Genomic DNA, 22,314 nt, shown 5'->3' with positions numbered 1-22,314 from the left:
AGGTAAAAAACTGTGGAAAACTCATAGAGGAAACGTCCATAGACATCAAGAAATTCCAAAACAAGAATGCATTTAGTCAGTGCTTTATACATGTATAGTGCTGCATGCCTCGTTTTATATAGTATTGGCTTTTTAAAAAAATGTACCAACTTCCAATTGACAAATTACATTCTAGCTCATTACTGATTTGTGTGTACCTAAGTACTTTCCCCTAATCCTTGGTATCTAAAGATGATATCATCGCCTGAATCACATTAAAATAATTTTTAAATACCATTTTAATTTCTTCTAATAACTCAAAGTTAACTACTATGAATAAGCCAAGGTTTGATATCTCCTCATGTCAAAAAAATAATGAATACATGTTAGATTGCATGCGTGGTCTTTAGCAAAAGGTGCACACATATCTGTTTACTTTGGTCTTTCATGACTTTGACCAAATTTTAGGTGCTTCTTTTTAGTAATTGGGTGATGAGGAGTTGTAGCCAATTTTAATGTTTATAATTCATACTCAGATATGCAAATAGATGAGCACATTATGAATTTTTTAAATTATAGGGACAATTTGTAGTGCAAAGTGGCATTGCTCCAGGGACTGAGCAGTGGCCTTGGAACTCAGAGCTGTGCATTTTAATTTTGATTAAGTCTTAGTGTGACCACAGGCTCAGTACCTTAATCTCCCCATATCTTGGATTATTCATCTATAGTATGTGTGTAACAATTTTCTTCCTGTAGTTGAGGTGAGGAATAACTATAAAACAGAGAGTGGCTTAAAACAAAAGATATCTATAGATATATCTATATCCAAAAACATATTTATAAAGATATACAGATATCTCCATCTATCTATATCACATAAGACCAATATGAGGCTGAAGATTTTGTGAGTTTAATAAACATTGTGTTGTGTCATTCACACAAAGATAAGACAGGTAGCCCATTGTAATGAGAAGCATAGAAATTAGCATATACCAATCTAGAAATTTTATTAACATGCATGTGATATAAGAAATAAAAATTTTGTAATAGCCATCAAAAACTTATGTGGGCATTCATTATTAAATGAGCTTTACTCCTTTTGTTTTCTTCGATGCTATATACATCTTCCAACTGAATAATAATGCATTTTCAAATGCTTTATCAGGTATACTCTTTAAAAGAAGCCTTTTTCCCCTCTCCCTAACAATGCTGAGGTTTCCACTAGGCACTCAAATTTTACACCAAAAATATAAAAATCATACAAAGAAATTCAGCTCAAAAGTACAACATAACAAAACAATACTCAGATTCATGGTAATACACAGCAAAGAGTAAATCTGTATTTTTAAACTCACCTAGTTTTCCTACCTGTTACATGATATACTGTGTCCTGAGAGCCACAGAACACATAGGTGCAACTGGGGAGTTGATGATGAAATTTGGGCCTCTTTAATTTCCAAGTTTTCAAATATCCATCTTTTTAGTTTAATAAATAACTCTGCAACACTGAATTTCAGCACGGAGGCCATTCTCCAGTTGTGGAGCAATACAGTTTTGAGTCCTAGTGTCTTCCCAAGCCTCCCTTGCCTTGTGAAGCTGATATTTAGAAAGCCCTAGCAAACTAACACCTGCTAAACATAAATCACAGGCAGAAATCTACAACTGGACAAGCTCAGGAAGATATAATAGATCAAATCCATGAAGAACCTCACAATGAATTAAGAAAACCTTAAGCTTAATCCTATAACCTGACAGGCAGTCAGCAGACTGACTTATGGGGAACTGTAATGTGGGAATTAGACTGAATGCCAGATGGCTTCTAGAAGTCAAATTAAAAAAAAAAAAAGAATAAACTGCAGTGGCTGATAAGCACAGGTAGGGAGCCTGACAAGGAAAAAACAGTAACTGCATTTCGAAATAACACGCAAGGATGGACTGATATTTTACACTATATTCTCTTTCTTTTGTTTCTCTCAGCCAGCTTGACAGAAAGTAGTAATGTTTGACTAGTTAGATGCCTAATACCAGATGCCAGTTTGAACAGGTGCAAAAACAAAGAATAGAACACTTGCGTTTGGAACATCATCAGCTTTCCTCTTTATGTAGTCCCTGGTATGCTTTGTGGGAACTCACCTACTAGGTTTCTTATTGCTATTCCCCTGCTTGGGAGAAGTTCTATTTGATGAACATATAGCATGTTCCCTTAGTCAATGGAAAGGGTTAAAGAGAGGAATAACCAATTAATTTATCTAGGACTTTGTCTAATTCCAAGAGATCACCATTGTGAGAGGATACAGTGCAGGAATTTTGAGATGACCCTGAGTAGAAATGTACCTGTTACCTGTTACCATAATCACATAATTGTAAAGTGCTGAGATGTATTTCTACCAGGGTAAGACAGTGGAAATTGGCACTGCCAATTATCAATGTTAAATGTATGGCCAGTCAATACAAGGCCTCAAAAAAACAGGCAGCTTGTTCCATACAGTCAGTTGGTAAATTGGATGCAGGCAGACAGAGGAACACAATATCCCTCCTCTGTAGGTGGTCTCTGTTTCATTAGCTTTCCAATTGATGTTGCTGCACGGTAATCCAAAAACGTGTGATGGGAACATCACTCTCATTTTTCATTAACACTCCTTCGCAAATGTATTGGAGGCAGGTACACAACAAAGATTTTGCCACGCTTACTTTTATCCTTTTGGAGACTATTGCGTATCCAGTATCGCTGCTGGGTGCTTAGTTTCTACTCTTTTAGAGTCACTGTTTAATATGATCAACTTCTGAAAGATGTGGTGGAAATAGTGGAAGACCTCCTACTCTTTAAAAGAGAAGTGACTCTGGAAAATCAGTTTATATATAATAATGAATAGTAACATGGCTTCTGAAGTTAGGTGGGACAAGAGAAAATAGAGATGATTCCTACTGGCTCAGGAAATCTAGCAGACATGTAAACCATGGAATTTTTTGAGAGATCTTAGAGATATCCTGACTGAGTCCTTCATTTTTCATTTCATAAATGAGGAAATTGAGGCTTACACTGGTTCTGGCTTTCCCAAAGAAATGCAATTATTGGCAACAGCTAAGACTGGAAAGCAGTCCTCTAACTCTTCTCTATTCAATATACCATGTTCAGCCTATTTGTGGGTGCAGACAACTACCAAGAACTACATAATTCATATCCTCTGCTTCCATAAGGCTACATCATAGCTTCTACTTATAAACTTATATCAAGACATCAGCTAAAATAGTCTTGTAGCTTTTGGAGAAATCATTCAGCATTATGCTATGTGTAGCAGTGTTAATTTCCCAGTGTAAACCTGTAGAGTGTTATATATTTCTGGTATATTTCCTGAGACATTATATATTTCTGGTATATTTCCTGAGACAATAGCCATCATCTCTGGTTTTCCTTGTATCACATAACTTCAGTACCCATGTTATTATTGGGCACTAGCCTGCCCTGAATCCCTATCCAGTGATAGAGATAGTGCCACTCTGCCTTGATTGTATCCAGAAGCCTCATCCCCAACATGAAGCTGAACACCTCTCCAATGACCAATTCCTTTTGTCTGACTCCAGAAAATGGCTGCTTTCTGCCTTCCTGGCAACTGTGCTTTGTCTACATGATTGGACTCTGGTTGCAGTGTGTTTTGGAGTAAGAAAAGAGACCCAGTGCACAGGGCTTAACCCACCTGGTGCAATTGCAGAGCCAGCTCTGTCTATGTGGGTCTCATGTTTTACTCTTCTGCTTTCATTGAACCGTATCTTTATTTCCTGTGCTCTTTGGAATTCCTTGCTTCAGTAAGTGGGGAATCACCATCCCTCAGTCATAGGCTTTGACATACACCCAGAATGTTGAATTACAGCATTTTTTTTTCACTCAGGATTATTTTTATACAGCTAGTTTAAAGACTAATGTAATAATTCCAGAATATGAATGTCAAGGAAAAGGATGACTGATTTCAAACTATTTAAAATTCTTCATAATATTTTATGTGTAAAAATACAGAATACTTTGTATGTATTACAGAGTTTGCTCAAATTTTCCAGTATGGGTTGTATTCATTTCTTTACTACAAATGTTAGAAGTGAATTCATACTACCAACTGTGGTTCATCTTTGTTCTATTTTAAGAGCATCCAATCCTCGTTACCAAAAAGAGTGTTATATAGGTAACAGTGGCAGATAAAGGAAAAATAGATGGCAGATTTTAGTTGCATTATTTTATCGTAATTAAAAGTCATGTAAGTAACCGTATCCTATTTCTTATAGTATGAGTAAGAACATGCTAATCACATAATCAAAACAAATGGTAAGTATACTAAGTGCATCACAGTGCCTCCAGACATACGTTAATTTCATTTGTAAAATTCTGTCTTAAAGTCTCTTGCAAATTTATCCACAAAAATAAACAAAAATAATTAGTAAGCTGCCACGCTTAAAAATATACATAATAGCCGCTCAGGTTTTTTAGAAAAGTGTTTCCTTGATTCATATCAATACAAATATTATTTGTATGATATGGTTAAATGGAATTATTTAATCATGGATATTTGTCATTACATCTTTTTGTTTAAAGTTATATGTGTATATTTTTAAATTCACCTTAATGGGATTATATTAACATCACTGCTTCAGGATAGTGGGCTTCAACAGAGTGTGCATGGTTTGGATGTAACCCTCTGCTCTCACTAGTGGGTTTCTCTGTCAGGTTAATATCTTTCATGAAACCTTTACATCCCCAGCTTCAGGGTCACTTGGGAGGTGGTAAGGCCTAAAACAGGTATTTTTAAAATTTGGTTTCTAGATTGACTATTATGTTAGGAATAATGAAAACTCCATTGAGAAATGAATTTGGAAGTTAAATATCCAAATAGTAGAATTTGGAGCATGGCTGTGGTGTCACAAAAGAACCATATAATTTGCCACAAATGATCTATGTTCCTTGTGGCAATGACAAAATGGGAAAAGAAATATATTTTTAAAAAGTGAAAAGTTAAAGTATCAGTTAGCACGTGTAATACCGCAAATAACAGGAAATCCAACTCAAAGTAGCCTAAATGATAAAGGAGACTGACAGCTCAAGCAAGGAAAACCAAGAGGTAGGGCAGACTTCAGGGCTCCTTGATCCAGAGACTTCAACATGCTGTCGAGGACTGTCTTTCCATTTCTCTAGTCAGTTCTCTGGGTTATGGTAAGGGCCTCGTCCCCAGGCTACCTGCCCTGAGGTGAGATGATGGCTCCTAGCCTCAGTGGGGTTCCATGCTTCCCCTTGAGTTCATGGGCAAGTTTTCAAGCAAATCAATGAGACTCTCCTGGAGCTTGGAGGCTGGAAGTAGGTCAACTTTCCCTAAAACCATGGATTATGTAGGGAAGGAATAGATACATACCCCTCCTCCCCACCCTTACCCCCTCACACAAATTCTGGTCTCTGAAAGGATGGGGAATGTGGGTAGGTAACCAGTATTTATGTATTACAGAATTAGATAGAATTTTCAAATTTGTTTTGAACCAATTGATGTACCAATGAAATATATTAGCCCAGTACCCATCGTTTTATTTAGGGAAATTATCAGGAAATTTAAAACCTTAAATCTTAGTATATGAAAGGACTTCTATTACAAGAGATATGTAAATTGAACATTACAAAACATGACGTTTTGGGGAAATGTAGGGGCACATTTTTATTAACAATAATATTAAGGAAAGGTATATGAAATAGTTTACATTTCTTGCCTGCACAACTCTAAATTTTCATCTCCAATAACCCACTCACTGCTTTTTTCTTTTCTTCTTTTTAGGCCATGAAAATAAATGGAAACTCTCTCAAGGACTAACAATCAGAGCTGCCTGTTGACGAGGGAGGTTTTGGTTACAAGAAGACCCTGAAGCAAGGATTCTAAATCAAAGATTTAGGGGAAATCTGAGTTTGCATTTAAGATCCTTCTGCCTTTAGCAGTAGCTTATGTGTTATGTCCAATTGACATGTAAGCACAGTGAAGAAATATTCCATTACAATCTCTGATGACATTAGAACTGTGTATTTCATAATGTATTGTAGATAGATATTTAGTTTATTTAACTCAAATTATGACTCTTTCTTAAGAGCAGAACTTGAAAATTAAATTTATTATGTAATTGACTTAAGTATTTATTGCGTACCTATTCCATACTTAGCAGTGAGCAAGGTTTTATAAGATAAAATGTGTAGAAAACTAAGTCCCTTTCCACAGGCTAATTGTTTTCTGTTTCAAGTAAGAAATATGAAGTGATGTCTTCAATGGTTGTTCGATTTATATTGCAAATGTAATTACTTTGACTAGATGATTTTACCAACCGAGATTGAAGCTGTGAGGAATTGCCATGAAAAAACAACAAAAACAAAAAACCTTAATGATTGTCATCCTCCCATCTCAAAATAAGAGAATTGATTTGGCTTAACCTGTGGAAAATAAGTCCTTTGGAGTCTGCATTTCCAAGGAGTTGCAATTGGCTTTGCATGTAGAGGTTACTCTCCTTTATAAAATGAACTTGTGTGTTCAAATCAGTTGCTGGGGCAGAGCAAATTTCTCCGTCGGTCAAACAAAAGTTCAGTGATAGGAAAGAAAGTTGAAGTAATTTGTGAGTATCCTTTCCTCTTTGTGCTTAGAGAATGCACGTGCATTTCTGCAGCAAAGGAAAAAATTAAAGGAAAACATTCTCCTCAAGAATCTTCCTTTGAATTTCATACGTAGACTTAGAAAACAGTATCACTATCATCGCTTACTCTCAATAATACTTTTCAGTCATGTGTGAGGTGTTTCATTTAAAGAAAGACTGCTGATTTAGGTAAAACTTTAAAAAGCAAAAATAATGATTACAATGATACATAGACTCCTGAACTAGATTTTTTGTTTGTACGATCAAATATTGTGTGGATGGAATTTTTTCCCAGTCTTCATTTTTCCTTTGTAAATGTCTTTACAAAACCAGTACAGTTTGTGGAAAAACTCTTTCATTTATCAGTCTAACTAGGTAACTAAAGTTCTAATCTGTGTCTAACACCTCAGAGTTTAATTTTTATTCACTTCCCTTTTGATGGTACATGGGCATTCTTGTTTAATTAGTGATACAAGTGGTAGAATCTGAGGTCTCACATTATTTGCCAAAGTCACTGGGTCATCTCCTTCAAGCTGATCAGATGGGCTTTCTTCCTACCATCCTATTATAGGAGGTTTTTGTAAACTAGTGTTATAAACGATTATTTTTAGTTAAGAGAAGCCCCAGGAAAGATTAAAAAAATGGATATAAAGACATTCCAGTTCTTGATCTTATCTTTTTCTCATCTCAACCTTTAGAGAGTCTTGCTGGAAGAACACAAGGAAAGGCAGGAAGGCTTCTTACAGATCTTTGAGACCTCCTTCCACTCAAATCCCAGGGGAGCTAGAACGCTATACCTCTGTGGTTCAAAAAGTCTTTGGACCAGTAAAGGGGCCTTTATCTGCCAACATTTCAAACATATTCAATCAAATATTGATCTAGAAAATCAGCTACTTTTTCCTCTAGCAAAGAAATTAAATTAGTACTACCTACTGAAGGCCTATACCTGGTCCTCGGGAAGATAATGATGGTACCCTAGGCTATTCCTAGGATCAAAAGTTTATATGGACACCAAACTGATTTAACATTTTCTGTAATGCATGGAGACAAAAGGGTGAAAGATCTGCTTGCCAATAGTAATGTGCTGGAGATTATCTCATGTGGCGAGTCCTTGCATCAAGAAGCCAGGTTATGGTTTTCAAATCCATCTCATCTCTGAAAATAAAAGGAATGGAACGTGGCCTATTTCACCTCACTGAAAGGTTTTCATCACCAGAAATATCTGATGGCTCTTATTCAAGTTGACAGTAGCACATGTGTCTCTGACTCATAAACAGTCCTTCTCTCTATTGTGTCCTGTTTCCAAGAAGTTCCCGATGTGATGTTATTAAAGAACAGGAGGCCTGTCTGCCTATTCTTCCGTAAATATGAGGACATCAGAAGATGAGAAAAAGCTTCCTACATTCTAAAATCATTTGGAATTTCAAGCTTAATTTATGAAATCATGTGTTCAAGTTGAGATACGATATAAAAGATAATCTTTAGCCTTCACATACTATAAAACTGAGACAGCACAATTTTAATGAGAAAATTTAGGTTGCAGAGAGCTTTTCCTTTCCAATAGTACCTATAATTTATTTATTAGTTATCTTTATACTCTTAAAAGCTTATTTTTCTTGCGATGTCTTTGAATTTACTTAATCAAGGAAACAAGAATGGATTATATACCTTACAAATTGTACACACTCAAAAATTTTCAAGAATTAGTAAACCTAGGAAAATAAAACATCAATCTTTCTTCTTTGAACCTTAAGTATGGTAGCAGTGGCCATCAGTATTGTGAAACTAATTACAAGGCAGCATTGTAGAGACTAATCAAGTGAACAGCCACTTTACTCAGTAAAAATAATGCTTTCCAGGCTATGGGATTGTTGTTTGACACAAAGTTTAGATTCTTAGGTAAGATGAGGCATATTTTGGAAATCTGGCACTAACTTTGGGTTTTTAATGGCACCAACCCTTTATTAGGAAGATTATTTCAAACACTGTAACCATGAAGTCACTCAGGTAACTGTTTTGACAGAATTGACTGATGATGCAACCAAACTATTTCTCTGAATTGACTTATTTTCAGTTTCATGGCAATGCAGTCAGAGAATTATGGAAAGAAATAGCGTTCTTGAGCAACTATGACATGTCAGTCATTTTGCTAAGTGACGAGAATATAATGATGACCAAAAATATCCTGCTCTCAAATCATTGCATAATAAACATAACACTAATTCTGTCCTAAGAGATGTGAAAGAGAGGTACAGACATTTGTTAGGCATCTGGTTTGTGGAGAGCATTTTGTCTATTACATAAATCAATATAGAATTTTGTTTGAAGGTTAAAAAGATTCGTTGCAAGTTTAAGAAATAAGGAAATCTGACTTAGGCTTCATACAAAAAATATATATATAAGAAGAGTTCAGTTTATGGCAACCTTAGCAGGAGAATATGGTATAATGTGACTTTCAAAATAACTCAAGCAGTTTTAGGATGATTAACAGAAGCCTAGGGTATAGATTAAGGAAGGAAAAAGGCTTCTGCATATTTGACACCAGTCACATGCTTTAGGCTTCTTTTCTGGGAAGTCCAACTTAAAAGGGATATTGAACATCTGGTGGTGTCCCGAGAAGCTGAATTCATACGACGAAAGGTCCAGAACCCACGTCTACAAGAAGCATTTGAATAAAGTGAGATGCTTGGCAAAGAGAAGACAAGGGAGATTATGATAGTGTCTTTAAATAATTAATATGCTGTCATGGAAGATGAATTAGATAATGTTGTATAGCCATTCGTGACAGATCTTAGACCAACCAAAGGGTGGAAGTTACAAGATTAGGTTTAACATTAATGATGAACCTTTCAACAATAAATGCTAGTTGAAAATGTAATGAGCCCCTTTGTGAGGTATGGATTCTGTGGCATTATAAATGTTCAAATAGTGGCTTGAATAAAGCATTTTTCAGGAATGCTATGGAAAGATTTCTTAAATTTATGGAGACAGTGTACCAAATGTTTTCTAAGGTGTCTCAACTCTGAATTGTTATGATTTATTATTATAATTGCTAGAAAAGTCCATATTCTAGAATGCTGAAATGTAAATTTTTCATCCTTTCTGCAGAAATTAGTGAGGGTCTATCACTGTGGGAGCAGAAGTCTCTGATCTCAAGATCTTGCAGTCTAGTAGAGACAATAAGCATTTGAAAACAAAGTGACTCAGGAGGAAATTAATGCTGTTATGCAGTTACATGCAAAGTTCTCTGAAAAAAACCTAATAGTATTCAATCCTGATGGAGATGGTAATGAGAGAGAAATAGAAAAGCTTAACAGAGAAGGCAGGAGATAATTTTTCCTGTTTTTATTGTCTTTTGGGAGTAGGAATGAAAAGTAAAAAGGATCAATAACCCAAAGCAAAGAGCACATCTTATTACCTTCCACCAAGGTACTTCAGTTTACTCTGGGCAATACTCATACAAGATTAGTAAAGTATGGTTCTGCATCTGTCCGATATTGGCATTGCAGAGGATAGAGATGTGGGGCATAGGCCCTGCTACAGAGTCAAATATACAAGATAAAGTGTTTATATACCCGTGTTGAATATAATATGCTTTATTAATATAAAAAAAATTGTGTGGCTCCTAACACTTACATAACTTTTACACCAAAAACATTTTATTTATTTTTATTAAATGTCTTTACCTGGAGATCTGAAATTTCCTTTTTCTATAGTGGCTTTAAAAAAAATAAAGCTTTATTGAAATTCGATTCAGATACCATACAATTCACCCATTTAAAGTGCATAGTTCAATTGCCTTTAGTGTATTCACAGATATGTGCAAATATTACCATCGGTAATTTTAGAACATTTTCATCATCTCGAACTCCATTCTCTTTAGCTATGACCCTCTATCCTCCCATCCCCCTCAGCCCTAAGCAACCACCAATCAACTCTTTATAGATTTGCCTATTCTGTACATTTCATGTAAGTGGAATCATATAATATGTGGTATTTTATGACTGGCTTTTTTTACTTAACATAAAATTTTCAAGGTTCATCCATGTTGTAGCCAGTATGCATACTTCATTCCCTTTTATGGTGAATAATGTTCCACTGTATGAATATTCCACATTTTGTTTATTGATTCATCAGTTGATGGGCATTTGAGCTGTTTCCACCTTTTGGTTATTATGAATAGTGCTGCTATAAACCCTGTGTGCAAGTTTTTGTGTGGACTTATATTTCCATTTGTCTCAGGTATATAATTGGGAGTGGAAGTACTGGATCATATGGTAATTCAATGTTTAACTGTTTGAGAACCTGTCAGACTGTTTTCCAAAGTGGCCGCCCCATTTTACATTCCCACTAACAGCGTCTGAGGGTTCCAATCTCTCCACATCTTTGTCAATACTTATTATTACCTGACTTTTTGATTCTTGCTATCTTAGTGAGTGTGATGTGGTATCTCACTGTGGTTTTGACTTGCACTTCCCGCAAGACAAATGATGTCAAGCATCTTTTCATGTAATTATTGGCCATTTGTATATCTTCTTTGCAGAAATGTCTATTCAGACTCTTTGCCCATTTTTAAAATTTAGTTATTTGGCTTTATATTATTCGTTGTAAGAGTTCTTTATATATTCTAGGTAAAAATTTCATCAGCTATATGTTTTGTAAATACCTCCTGCCATTCTGTGAGTTGTCTTTTCAGTTTCTTGATAGCATCCTTTGAAACACAAGAGTTTTTAATTTTGGTGAAGTCCAATCTATTTTTCTTTTGTTACTTGTGCCTTTGTGTTGTATCTAAGAATCTATTGCCAGATCTGAAGTTATGAAGATTTATTCCTGTGCTTTCTTCTAAGAATTTTATAGTTTTAGCTCTTACGTTTAGGTCTTTGGTCCATTTTGTATTAATGTTCATATATGGTGTGAGGTAAGGGTCCAACTTCATTCTTTTGCAAGTGGCTATGTAGTTGTCCCAGCACAATTTGTTGAAATGGCTATTCTTTCCCCAGTAAATGGTCTTTGTCAAAAATAAGTTGTGCATAGATACATGGATTTACTTCTGGATTGACAATTCTATTCCATTGATCTATATGTTTATCCTTGTGCCAGTACCATACTCTGTTGATTATTTACTTTGTAGTAAGTGTTGAAATCTGGAACTGTATGTCCTCCAACTTTGTTCTTCTTTTTCAAGACTTTTTGTCTACGCTGGGGCCCATGCAATTCCCTAAAAGTTTTAGAATCAGCTTGTTAATTTATATAAAGAAAGCCACTGAGATTCTGATAAGGATTGTGTTAAATCCATAGATCCGTGTTGGCAGTATTGCCATCTTAGCAATATTACATCTTGCAATCCATGAATATGAGATGTTTTCCCATCGATTTAGATCTTCTTTAATATCTTTCAACAATGCCTTGTAGTTTTCAGAGTCTAAGCTTTACACCTCTTTTGTTAAATTTATTTGCAAGTATCTTATTCTTTTTGGTGTTATCTTAAATGGAATTGTCTTTTTAATTTCATTTTCAGATAGTTCATTGCAAGTGTATAGAAACACAATTAAATTTTGTATGTTGATCTTATATCCTGCAACCTTGCTGAACTCATTTATTAGTTCTCATAATTTTAAGTAAGTTCCTTAAGATTTTCTATATACAAGATGGTATTATCTGCAAATAGAAATATTTTTACTTCCTGCTTTCCCATATCGATTGCCTCTATTGTGGCTTATTAAAAAACAATCTATAATAGAGAAGAAAAAAGTAAAGGTACCATGCTGAAATGTGCATATTTAGGTTGCCATGAACTCACATTGGAAGAATATTATTTCAACTAAAAATGACTAAGTTTTACAACACTTACTCTGTACTAGGTGCTTTACACTTATTAGCTTATTTAATAATCACAACATCCCTATGAAACTACTGTTTCTTATTTTATAGATGAGGGTGCTGAGGCACATAAATGTAAATGGTCTCACAGGCCATAAGTGGCAAAGTTGGAGTTAAGGAGTTCATGATGACAGCTAACAGTTGAATGGCACTGAACAACTTACAAAGAATTTTCAAGTAATTCATATTTCAGTTAGTCCTCAACATAACTAAACAGAAAACATATCACCATTTACCAATGATGAAACTGATGCTCAGAGATATTAAATGATTTGGAAAAGGTCCAGAATTAATAAGACAAACCAGAATTGATGATCATAACTTTTGACTGAGGCTTTATTTACTGTATCAAAGTTATACTTTTGAAATCATTTTCTACATATTGGAAAGGGAAAATTTTCTGAAGCAGCCCAATGGCTTTTATACAGGGTAAAAAATATTGCTAACTATTTTAGTTGGGGTCCTCTGGATGCGTGGGACAGAAAGCTATTCTGGCTAATCTAAGCAAAAAAAAGGGGGGGAGTTGATTGGAAGTGTTTAGGGCAGCTTCTGGAACTGGAGGAAAAGCATGATTATCAAGCCTTGGAAAGTCATATTCCAGAGCAGACATGGGGATCTGGTTTACAGGAACTAGCGAACACTTCTTTCAGGGCTCTGTGATCAAGAGGAATCAGATCCAGCTATTTTCTATTCTGGTGACACTCAACTCAAGATTCTAATTCCAAGAAGAGTCTAATTTGATTGACCTAGCTTGGTCCTTAGGCTCACTCATTGGCTTCCAAGTCCCATGGAGACTAAGTTCAATGGAGGGTGACAAAGAATTGGGGTGCTGTTTTCAAGATGAGGAAATGAACTCTGTACCAACCTAGCTCTTCTATTTATTTATGCTAATGTGTGCAGCCACTTTTCTTTCCTCTATCATAGGTCACAAATCTCTAATACAGGAAAAGTAAAAAGTGATCAGTAGGCATGTTTTAGAAATTTAAACTTTTAAAGGATTCCTTGAGATTCATATAGGAAAAGTATATCATGAATAAGAATCCTACACTTATGGCATCTTGTCTTATAGTCTCCCCCAAGGTACTATATATAATAATATATATATAATATATTATATGAAGTATGTATATCATGTATTACATGTGCATATTGATATGTATATAACACGTACACAGGTATACACATGTGCATACATATACACATGCAATATATATATACACATATATGGACACAATAAAGAAATGAAATGATAATTTATTTAGCATCCACAAAGGAGTAAATGAATTTCTCCACTTTTACTGCAAAAAAAGTATACTCATTATCAATTTACTTTGACTTCTATTTTTCACTTTTATCCTCACCTCAGGAAATAGAATATGGTTATATTATGGGAAAATCATTGTGAGTGCACTCTAGGTTCAATAGTTTATCAGCATAAAAATGTGCCTTAGCACAACAAAAGCTTTTCCTACAGGTATGACCAACGTTGTAAATTGCCTTCATTGCTTCATGCAGAAATGTGCTATGGACTGCTTAATTATAATTTTTTCCCATTAGTTTTGTTTTTCTTCATTATCATGCCCTCACTGTAAGGTTCTATAATGCAACTTACAAAAGAAAAGCCACAAGATGCTGGGGATAAAATGAGAAAAATCAAGAGGAGGTAGAGAGACAGGTAAATGAAATTATTATCATGAATTGTGCATTGTGAGATTTCTGCACTGTACTTTTATATACAAAGGAAAAGAGCAATTTTAAAAGCTGCATTTTAACTGTGGTGAAAGAGCAGTTTAATTGGTTATAAGTAAGCGTACATGACACGGTACAGTTGGGTCGCCCGTGGTGAAATCAATTTACATTCCAGCGTTTCTTAAGAAAGACATTTCTTTTTCTGGATGGGCACTTCAATGGTTTATCAGGAAAGGTATTTGTGAATTTGGCTGCAGAAGATGTAGAGTGGCCAGTGAGCAAGGTACAAAGGATGTGGGCTGTAATAAATAGGAATTCCGGAGGATTTTGCAGGTAGAGTTGAGCAGTGACACCTGCTCTCTTCCCTGCTGCCACAGCATGGAATATGAGTTTTGCACTGCCATGTCACATTGGCCCGTGATAAACAAAGCTATTTATTTTATAAGAAACAATAGCAACATGATATGACAACTTGAGCTGGCCCAGTGCAATTCAATTGTGTTATTTTCTGATAACAGGAGTATAGCTTGTGTCATCGCTGTGTATCACTTTGTGTAAATTTGGTGGTTTTTTCTCAAGCCTAAAAGACAAATCCAGCTTTTATTGCTTTTATTATCTTTGAGAAGTTACATACCAAGAGATGCTGCTTCTTGCATTAAACTGACATTAAAAAATGATATAAAGAGATGAATTAAGAATTAATATGATTGCAGTCTATAATAAATAATTAGTCTGCTTTCAGATGATAAAATTGTCTACCACTTGGCTTCTTGTCTTTTTTTGGGGAGGGTGGCGCGCAGGTCTACATCCAAAGAACAGTAGTCTCTGGCTCTATTCTTTCTTTCAAAACTCCTATCAGCAGAGGGGCTGGCCCCGTGGCCAAGTGGTTGAGTTCGCGCACTCCGCTGCAGGCGGCCCAGTGTTTCGTTGGTTCGAATCCTGGGCGCGGACATGGCACTGCTCATCAGACCACGCTGAGGCAGCGTCCCACATGCCACAGCTGGAAGGACCCACAACGAAGAATATACAACTATTTACGGGGGGCTTTGGGGAGAAAAAGGAAAAAATAAAATCTTTAAAAAAAAAAAAAACTCCTATCAGCAGAGATGCTTCTGTGTTAGATAATCTAGAATAGGAATTTATACAAAAAGTACAGAAGGCTTTCATTTTTCCATGAAAATTACAAATAAACACACCTAGATTTTCAAATATAAAAGGATGCATTTAAATTTCACACAACAAAGTTTTTAAATTATTTTACTGTGCAGTTTTCATGATAGAAAAGTAGAATTTATCAGAAAAGAACTTCCTATGTTTTAATCTGTTTTCCCCACCTGCAGAAAAGTACAAGCACGTATACTAGACTTTGAAAGTATTACAGCATATTTATTTCATTTTCAAATTCTGCTATAAATTCCCCATGCCCCTCTATTGAGAAACCCCAGGTGCCCATAAAACCCAGGGAATGTCCATGTCTTTGATATTAACAAACCTTGCATGTTAAGCACACAAAACAGTGACAGAAACTTGAAGAGCAGAAATAAAACAACACAAAGCAGATCTGTTTTTGCTGATTGTTTAACAATTAACATTTCTTTTTCTTTTTTTCTTTTCAGGAGCCTCATTGAAAAAAATGACATGTGAGCAAAGATGAAGGAGGGGAAGGGCTTCTATCCCTCCTCCCCCAGAGCTGTCTCCTTTCTTGGGTCTATTTCAGTTCCCAGATTCAAATCTACATTTCTCCGTGAAATACCTTCAACTTTTGTAAGTAGAAGCAGACTTTCATCAGGATGTCAGCACCACTAGATTACCAATATGCACTAGCAGCATAGAAACAGACTTTAACTAATTAGCATGAAATCTTCTTCTAATTAAAAACAACAACAATGACAACCAACAAAAATCTGTAGTCTGGTTTTCTGGGCACTGGATTTGGACAGGGAGCAAAATGGTGAGCGTTGCTGATAGATGCCAGGTCCTGATTTTGGAACCCAGTAGCATGCAGAGCGGCATCCACCCTTATAATGAGGTGGCTGGTTGGCAAAAGGAAGGGACGTTAATCTGAGTTTGTGGAAGTATTTTTTAGGAATTCGTGTTTCCCTCCCATTCGTTTGTCCTAGAGGTGACAAATATTGGATGGTGTGGTCCTGAAGGGACCAGTTTCAACAGGACCAGCTGCAATGGCCACGCCGATTATCTGGAGGAAACTGAGGCTCTGCACAAGTTTACTCCATGGGCAGCAAAGGGCTTGGGCTTAATGAAGAGAATTTATGTCTATGTTCTCATTCTAGCCCTTCTGAGTCTCTCTCTCTCTTTCTGTCTTCTTCGCCTCTTCTCTAAACTCATCAAGAACTCTGCTTGTTCACATTAATTTAACTCTTCTCTTCAGCATTTCCCACCTCTCCTTCTTGACTGGATGTTCCAGGTTAGTTTCTAAATAGGCTGCAATATCACTCATATATGTGTGTGTGTGTGTGTGTGTGTGTGTGTGTGTGTGTGTGTGTGTGTATTTTCCATTTGTCAGGTTCCTGTGTTTATTCACCTGTTTCCAGGATCTTGTGACTTGTTCTTTTATTTATTTATTTTCCTTTTGACCCCCTTCACCCATTTCTCCCAACCCCCAACCCTGCCTCTGGCAACTACCAATCTGTTCTCTGTATCTATGAACTTGTGTGTTTTTTTAGATTTTACATACAAAAGAGCTAATATGGTATTTGTCTTTCTCTGTCTGACATTTCACTGAGCATAATGCCTTTGAGGTCTCTCCAGGTCTTGCAAATGACAAGATTTCATCTGTTTTTATAGAGGAATAATATTCCATTATATGTATATGATATTGTAATACATATATAATTCTTATATATATTTACATTCCCATCAACAGTACACAAGGGTTCCCTTTTCTCCACATCTTCACCAATATTTGCTATTTCTCGTCTTTTTGATAATAGCCATTCTAACAGGTGAGAAGTGTTATTTCATTGTGGTTTTGATTTGTATTTTCCTGATGATTAGTGATGTTGAGCATCTTTTCATTTACCTATTGGCCATGTGCATATCTTCTTTAAAAAATGTCTATTCAGAAATTTCAAAATCTGAAATCTTCTGTCCATTTTTAAATTAGATTTTTTTTGATATTGAACTGTGTGAATTCTTTATATATTTTGAATATTAACCCCTTAACAGATATTTGCAAATATCTTCTCCCAGTCTGTAGGTTGTCTTTTTATTTTGTTGATGGTTTTCCTTTGCTGTGCAGAAGATTTTTAGTTTGATGTAGTCCCACTTAGTTGTTTTTGCTTTTGTTGCTTTTGCTTTTGGTGTCAGATTCAAAACATTATCGCCAAGACCTATGTCAAGGAGCTTATCACCCATGTTTTCTTCTCAGCAACTTTTCCAATCATCATAATCTAGTCATGAGTGGTGATGAACTTTGCAATTGAGTTTTGAGCATGATATTGCCTTTTTGTTTTCTGTTGACTTTTTTAGTAATATACATTCATCCTTTAGGGCTTTAGTTTTAGGCATTCTTTTCTTTCTCAGATTACTTATATCCACTCATGATCACTTCCCTTGATTTATGCTGGGTTGAAATTTTTTCCTCTAACTACCACACTCTGTATGACTAGGCCAGAGTTGTAGTGACAGAGGGTAAGGAAACATGAAATAAGAAGCAAAATCTAAAACAAAACGATGACAATAAAAACTAGCCCCTGTGGCAACATCCTTCATTCTGGGAGAGGTACTTGAGTGGAGGAGGTGGTATGGCTAAAGGTGAGAAGGTGGTTCCTATTGTCCTTCCTTTGATACAGGGGATGAATATCACAGTCTGGTTGATGTGTCAGTTCACATTCATCTCACAGGCTCACTAATGACAGGTGAGCCTGTCATTTGGTCTCCACTCCTTAAGTCAGAGGGCTTCCTGTAACACCTCACTCAGGGTGTTGAAAGGTGGAGCTATGAAAATCTTCTAAGCATGACTTCTCCACTACCATGCCTCGGGGATGGGGGTGAGGTGTAAAGGGGCAAAAGAGAGAGAGAGAGAGATTCCCTTCTTCACATCCCAGTCCAAGGGAAGACGATGCCACATTGTAAGGAATTTATAGCCTTGAGACATACATTTTACTTTCTCCTGAGGCTTCTGTGAGACAAAAGGATACCTATTCGCAACTGTGGAGAAGTAACACTGGTGACTAGGAGACCAGTTGCTCAGATTAAATGAGATGATGGACATGGTATTTGTCTTATGGCAAGAGAATAAATAATGGCTCTTATTTTAAGGGAACAGATTATGTGATTTCTAAGGTTCTTTTTAGCTCTGTCTTATAGTGTTGTGACTTAGTTCAATGAGAGAGAGAGAGAGAGAGAGTGTGTGTGTGTGTGTGTGAGATAAGAAAAGTATGCAAAGCTTAAAAAGAAAAGAATAATGAAAATCAGAAAAATGTGGAATATGTGTTATTTGTAGGCACCACAGTTCTAGGTCCCTCTCTGTTACTAGCCAACTCTACGACCCTTAACCTCTCTGTTCCTTTCCTCATCTATTGAATATGAAATGGAAATAATATCTGCTCTGCTCCTGTCATTCGTTATTGTAAGGCTCAACAAAAAAATAAAGAGCCTCAGATGAAAGTGGTGTACTGTAAAGCACCATCATTTATAAGCCTCTTCGATTTGCATTCAAGCAAAAGTCCCTCACTTGCTGCACATACTATTTTCCCTTAACTTGACTTCTGTTACTGAAACTTCTTTCCCCAAAGCTGAAATAGCGCTCGGGAACTTCTATCATCCATTTATTCACTTATTCATTCAACAACTGCTTATCGGCAACCACATTCTACGAAGCACTGTGATGGGTGAGGGGATACACAGAAGAAAAGATCACATTCTTGTCCTCAAGAAAGTTATTTCACAACCAGGCAAAATATGAACATTGATGAAATGAAATGGTGTGACAGCAGAAGGAAGGTGGCTATAAACTGCAACGGGAGCCAAGAGAAAGAAGCGCCTAAGTATGAGTAAGGAAATCCGGAAAATCTTCTCAGAGGAGGAAACAATTGAATTGACTCTTAAAGGACGTGTTGAAATTTGCCTGTGGTCAGAGATGAAGAACTTTCGTGGAACAGGACTACTATGTGCTAAGACTTGGAGGTGTGAAAAGCACGGCCCATTCAAGGAAGAGCCCTTATGTACTATGGCCTAAAAGAACGGAGAGTATGAGGAGGGTAATAGGCAACACTAGAGACTCTGGCAAAACCTTGTCAAGGAGAACCTTCCATGGATAGGAATTTGAACCTTATCCAGTAGGTGATGTGTTGAAATTGTTGAATGTTAGGTAGCGATATGATTGAATGTGCTACTTGGAAAACTAACTTTGGGGATATAATTACTAGAAATAATGAGTGAAGAATAAAAACTCTGTATGAAAGGTATTCAAGGAACATAGGATGTGTTTTTCTTAAGGGAGAAAAGAGAGTAATATTGTCCTAAAGTAGTTGTTTAGAGATTGTTTAAAGGTTGTTCTAGAATGAGAAAGAGGGCAGTGAAGGACAAAAACCTGAATGGGAGACCCAACCAACCGACCCTCGGCCACCCGCTCCGCAACCAGCTTGGTGCACTGAGCAAGCAAGTGCCTTCTCTGCACCAGGGAAGCCTCACCTACCTGAAGCCAAGATGTCTAGCAAGTGGGCCAAGGCCAAGACCAACAAGAAGCAGCCACAGCAGGCCACCTCCAATGTCTTTGCAATGTTTGACCAGTCCCAGATCCAGGAGATTGAGGAGGCCTTCAACATGATCATCCAGAACTGAGATGGCTTCATTGACAAGGAGGACTTGGATGACATGCTGGCCTCGATGGGGAAGAGCTCCACGGATGAGTACCTGGAAGGCATGATGAGCGAGGTCCTGAGGCCCATCCATCTCACCGTGTTCCTTACCATGTTTGGCACAGACCCCAAGGAAGTGATCCACAATGCCTTCGCCTGCTACCTCAAGAAGGCCTCAGGTTTTATCCATGAGGACCACCTTCAGGAGATGCTCACCACCATCGGTGACAGCTTCACAGACAATGAGGTGCATGAGATGCATTGCGAGGCACCCATTGATAAGAAAGGCAACTTCAACTATGTAGAGTTCACCCACATCCTCAAACACGCTGTCAAGGAAAAAGATAACTAAGCCACTCCCCCACCATGCCCAGCCCCTGTCCCAGTCATTTGCTCCCCACACACACCATCCGTGCCAGCTCCAGCCCACGACTCCATAGGACCCTCTCAGGGGATCCTCCTTCTGAGGGGTTGTGGGCCCAGCTCCTAGTGGAGGAAATGCAAGGAGAGAATGCAGTGCCAGGCAAGGGGCACACAGCCAATGTAACACAGGTGACTCTGCAAGAAAAGACATCTTCTAGGGAGCTGGGCTAGAGGGCTGGACCTGGAGGACCAAGGGAAAGCTCCTCAAGAGAGCCCAGACCTCAGCTGTTGCCTGCCCATTTCCAGGCTGCTCCAGAAAGGAAGGGCCCTGTGTCCTGGTCTGAGACATCCCTTCACCTGCACCCCCGTGCAGACCATGAAAGCCCTTTCCCAGCCACTGCCACAAACACACAAACCTCACCAAAGTCCCTTCTCAGGGGACAGGATGCCAAGTCCCCTCCTCTACACCCTGCCCAGCCACCAGAACACACCCCACCCCACCAGGTGTGTGCTCAAGAAGGTGCAGGTAGGGTGGCAGAATCTCTAATAGAAGGCTGAGAGCTGAAAAAAAACAAAAAACCAAAAAAACCACCCTGAATGGATTGGCAAAGTTGTAGTCTGTGGAAAAAAAGAAAAGAGAAAAAAGGAGAGAGAGAGAATCTTACTGCCTTCGGTCAAGTTGGCTAAGATTGGATGGATTTATTATAGGGTTTTAAAATGAGCTTCAATATCAATAGTGTACTGAGACAAAACTGGGGTTTATTTTTCTCTTAAAAGAACACAGTTTCTTAGATAATTGATCTACTCTTAATAAAAGATTATAAAAGGTTTTCCTTTGCGTTTTGAGCAATACTTGTAGGAAACAAAGGTTCTGTGTCTTCATGTTGTACTTTATATTGTCTTCATCATGTCCTTGATTATTTAAGAGAATCAAAGCTTCTCAGTGTGAAACAAGATAAGTTTTTTTCACAATCATGTTACCACCTATACTTAGTCAAAAATAATTTATTGTCACTTTGGTTGAATAGATAATTAAGTATGGTTTCATAGTGATCTGTGATCCTATTTAATCAATTGTTCAAACTTTTTGTCTTTTTTGACAACTTTTGATATTTTATCTTCCCAAAATCAAATCCTAAATAAAATCTTGATCTCAAACTGACTTGCAGATTTCCCAGAGAGCCCCTGGAAAATATCAAAGGAATTGTTCTTTCACCTTGTAAAAAGGAAGATATTAGAAAAGTAATTAGGTTTATTTCATATGTTTAAATGCATAAAAAACATTGTCAAATAAGAAGACATACTTAAGCTTCCCTAGGTTGTGTTTGTATGGGTAATGTTGTTAATATAAGTATTTCAAAGTTGTATAAAATTCATCAGTGTCCTAGCTGTCCATGATATCTCCTGATATGATGTTATCTGTCACAATTCCAATTATTATCTTAAAATGTTTTTTGTCACAGAAACAGTAAAATTTCCTTGTCAGTTGCGTTATTTTTATAATGAACTCTCATAAAATCTTTAACAACAGGCATTTTATGTCTTTTACCATTCACAAACACTTATTGTTTTATTCTAATGCTTTCCTGAAAGCTTTTCCAATCAGCAACAAGCAAGAACGCTTCATCCTCAACAAAGGGATTGTCTCAGAGACCCATGGAAAGAATTATGACAGATACTCTGGGAAACAGGCTTCTGATGGTTTTGCTTAAGTGACTTTGAGATCATACCACTAGAGTGAGTAAGGATTTCCAGAACTCTAGTGGAAAAGCTGGTGGGTTCATAAACTGCTAACCCAAGACCAAGCAGAACAAGAATTAATAACAAGGGACCAATGAACTGATGAAAAATGATTATGATTTTTATGGTCTTTTGTTTGGAACATTGCTAGTTCTTTAATATTCTATTTTCTGGATTTAAGGAATCCCTTTCTGTTTTC

The 22,314-nt window shown here is 36.8% G+C and overlaps 2 long non-coding RNA genes and 1 pseudogene across 2 annotated transcripts in view; 2 read left to right on the top strand and 1 right to left on the bottom strand.

Moving 5' to 3' along the window:
* LOC139045525 (uncharacterized) overlaps nt 1-1,470 on the bottom strand; it is a 43,436-nt gene extending 41,966 nt beyond the window's left edge. The window contains exon 1 of the long non-coding RNA XR_011504026.1: nt 1,335-1,470. This is a non-coding gene — a long non-coding RNA (uncharacterized lncRNA). The remainder of the gene's footprint in view (nt 1-1,334) is intronic.
* Nucleotides 1-5,917, top strand: part of LOC123286599 (uncharacterized) — a 43,758-nt gene extending 37,841 nt beyond the window's left edge. The window contains exon 3 of the long non-coding RNA XR_011504025.1: nt 5,784-5,917. This is a non-coding gene — a long non-coding RNA (uncharacterized lncRNA). The remainder of the gene's footprint in view (nt 1-5,783) is intronic.
* Nucleotides 5,918-19,177: 13,260 nt separating this feature from the next.
* Nucleotides 19,178-20,364, top strand: LOC106829979 (myosin regulatory light chain 2, smooth muscle major isoform pseudogene; annotated as a pseudogene).
* The last annotated feature ends 1,950 nt before the right edge of the window (nt 20,365-22,314 follow it).

The sequence above is a fragment of the Equus asinus genome, chromosome 6 (assembly GCF_041296235.1).
Source record: "Equus asinus isolate D_3611 breed Donkey chromosome 6, EquAss-T2T_v2, whole genome shotgun sequence".
In the NCBI taxonomy this organism is placed as follows: domain Eukaryota; kingdom Metazoa; phylum Chordata; class Mammalia; order Perissodactyla; family Equidae; genus Equus; species Equus asinus.
This window is presented reverse-complemented; position numbering and strand designations above follow the sequence as displayed.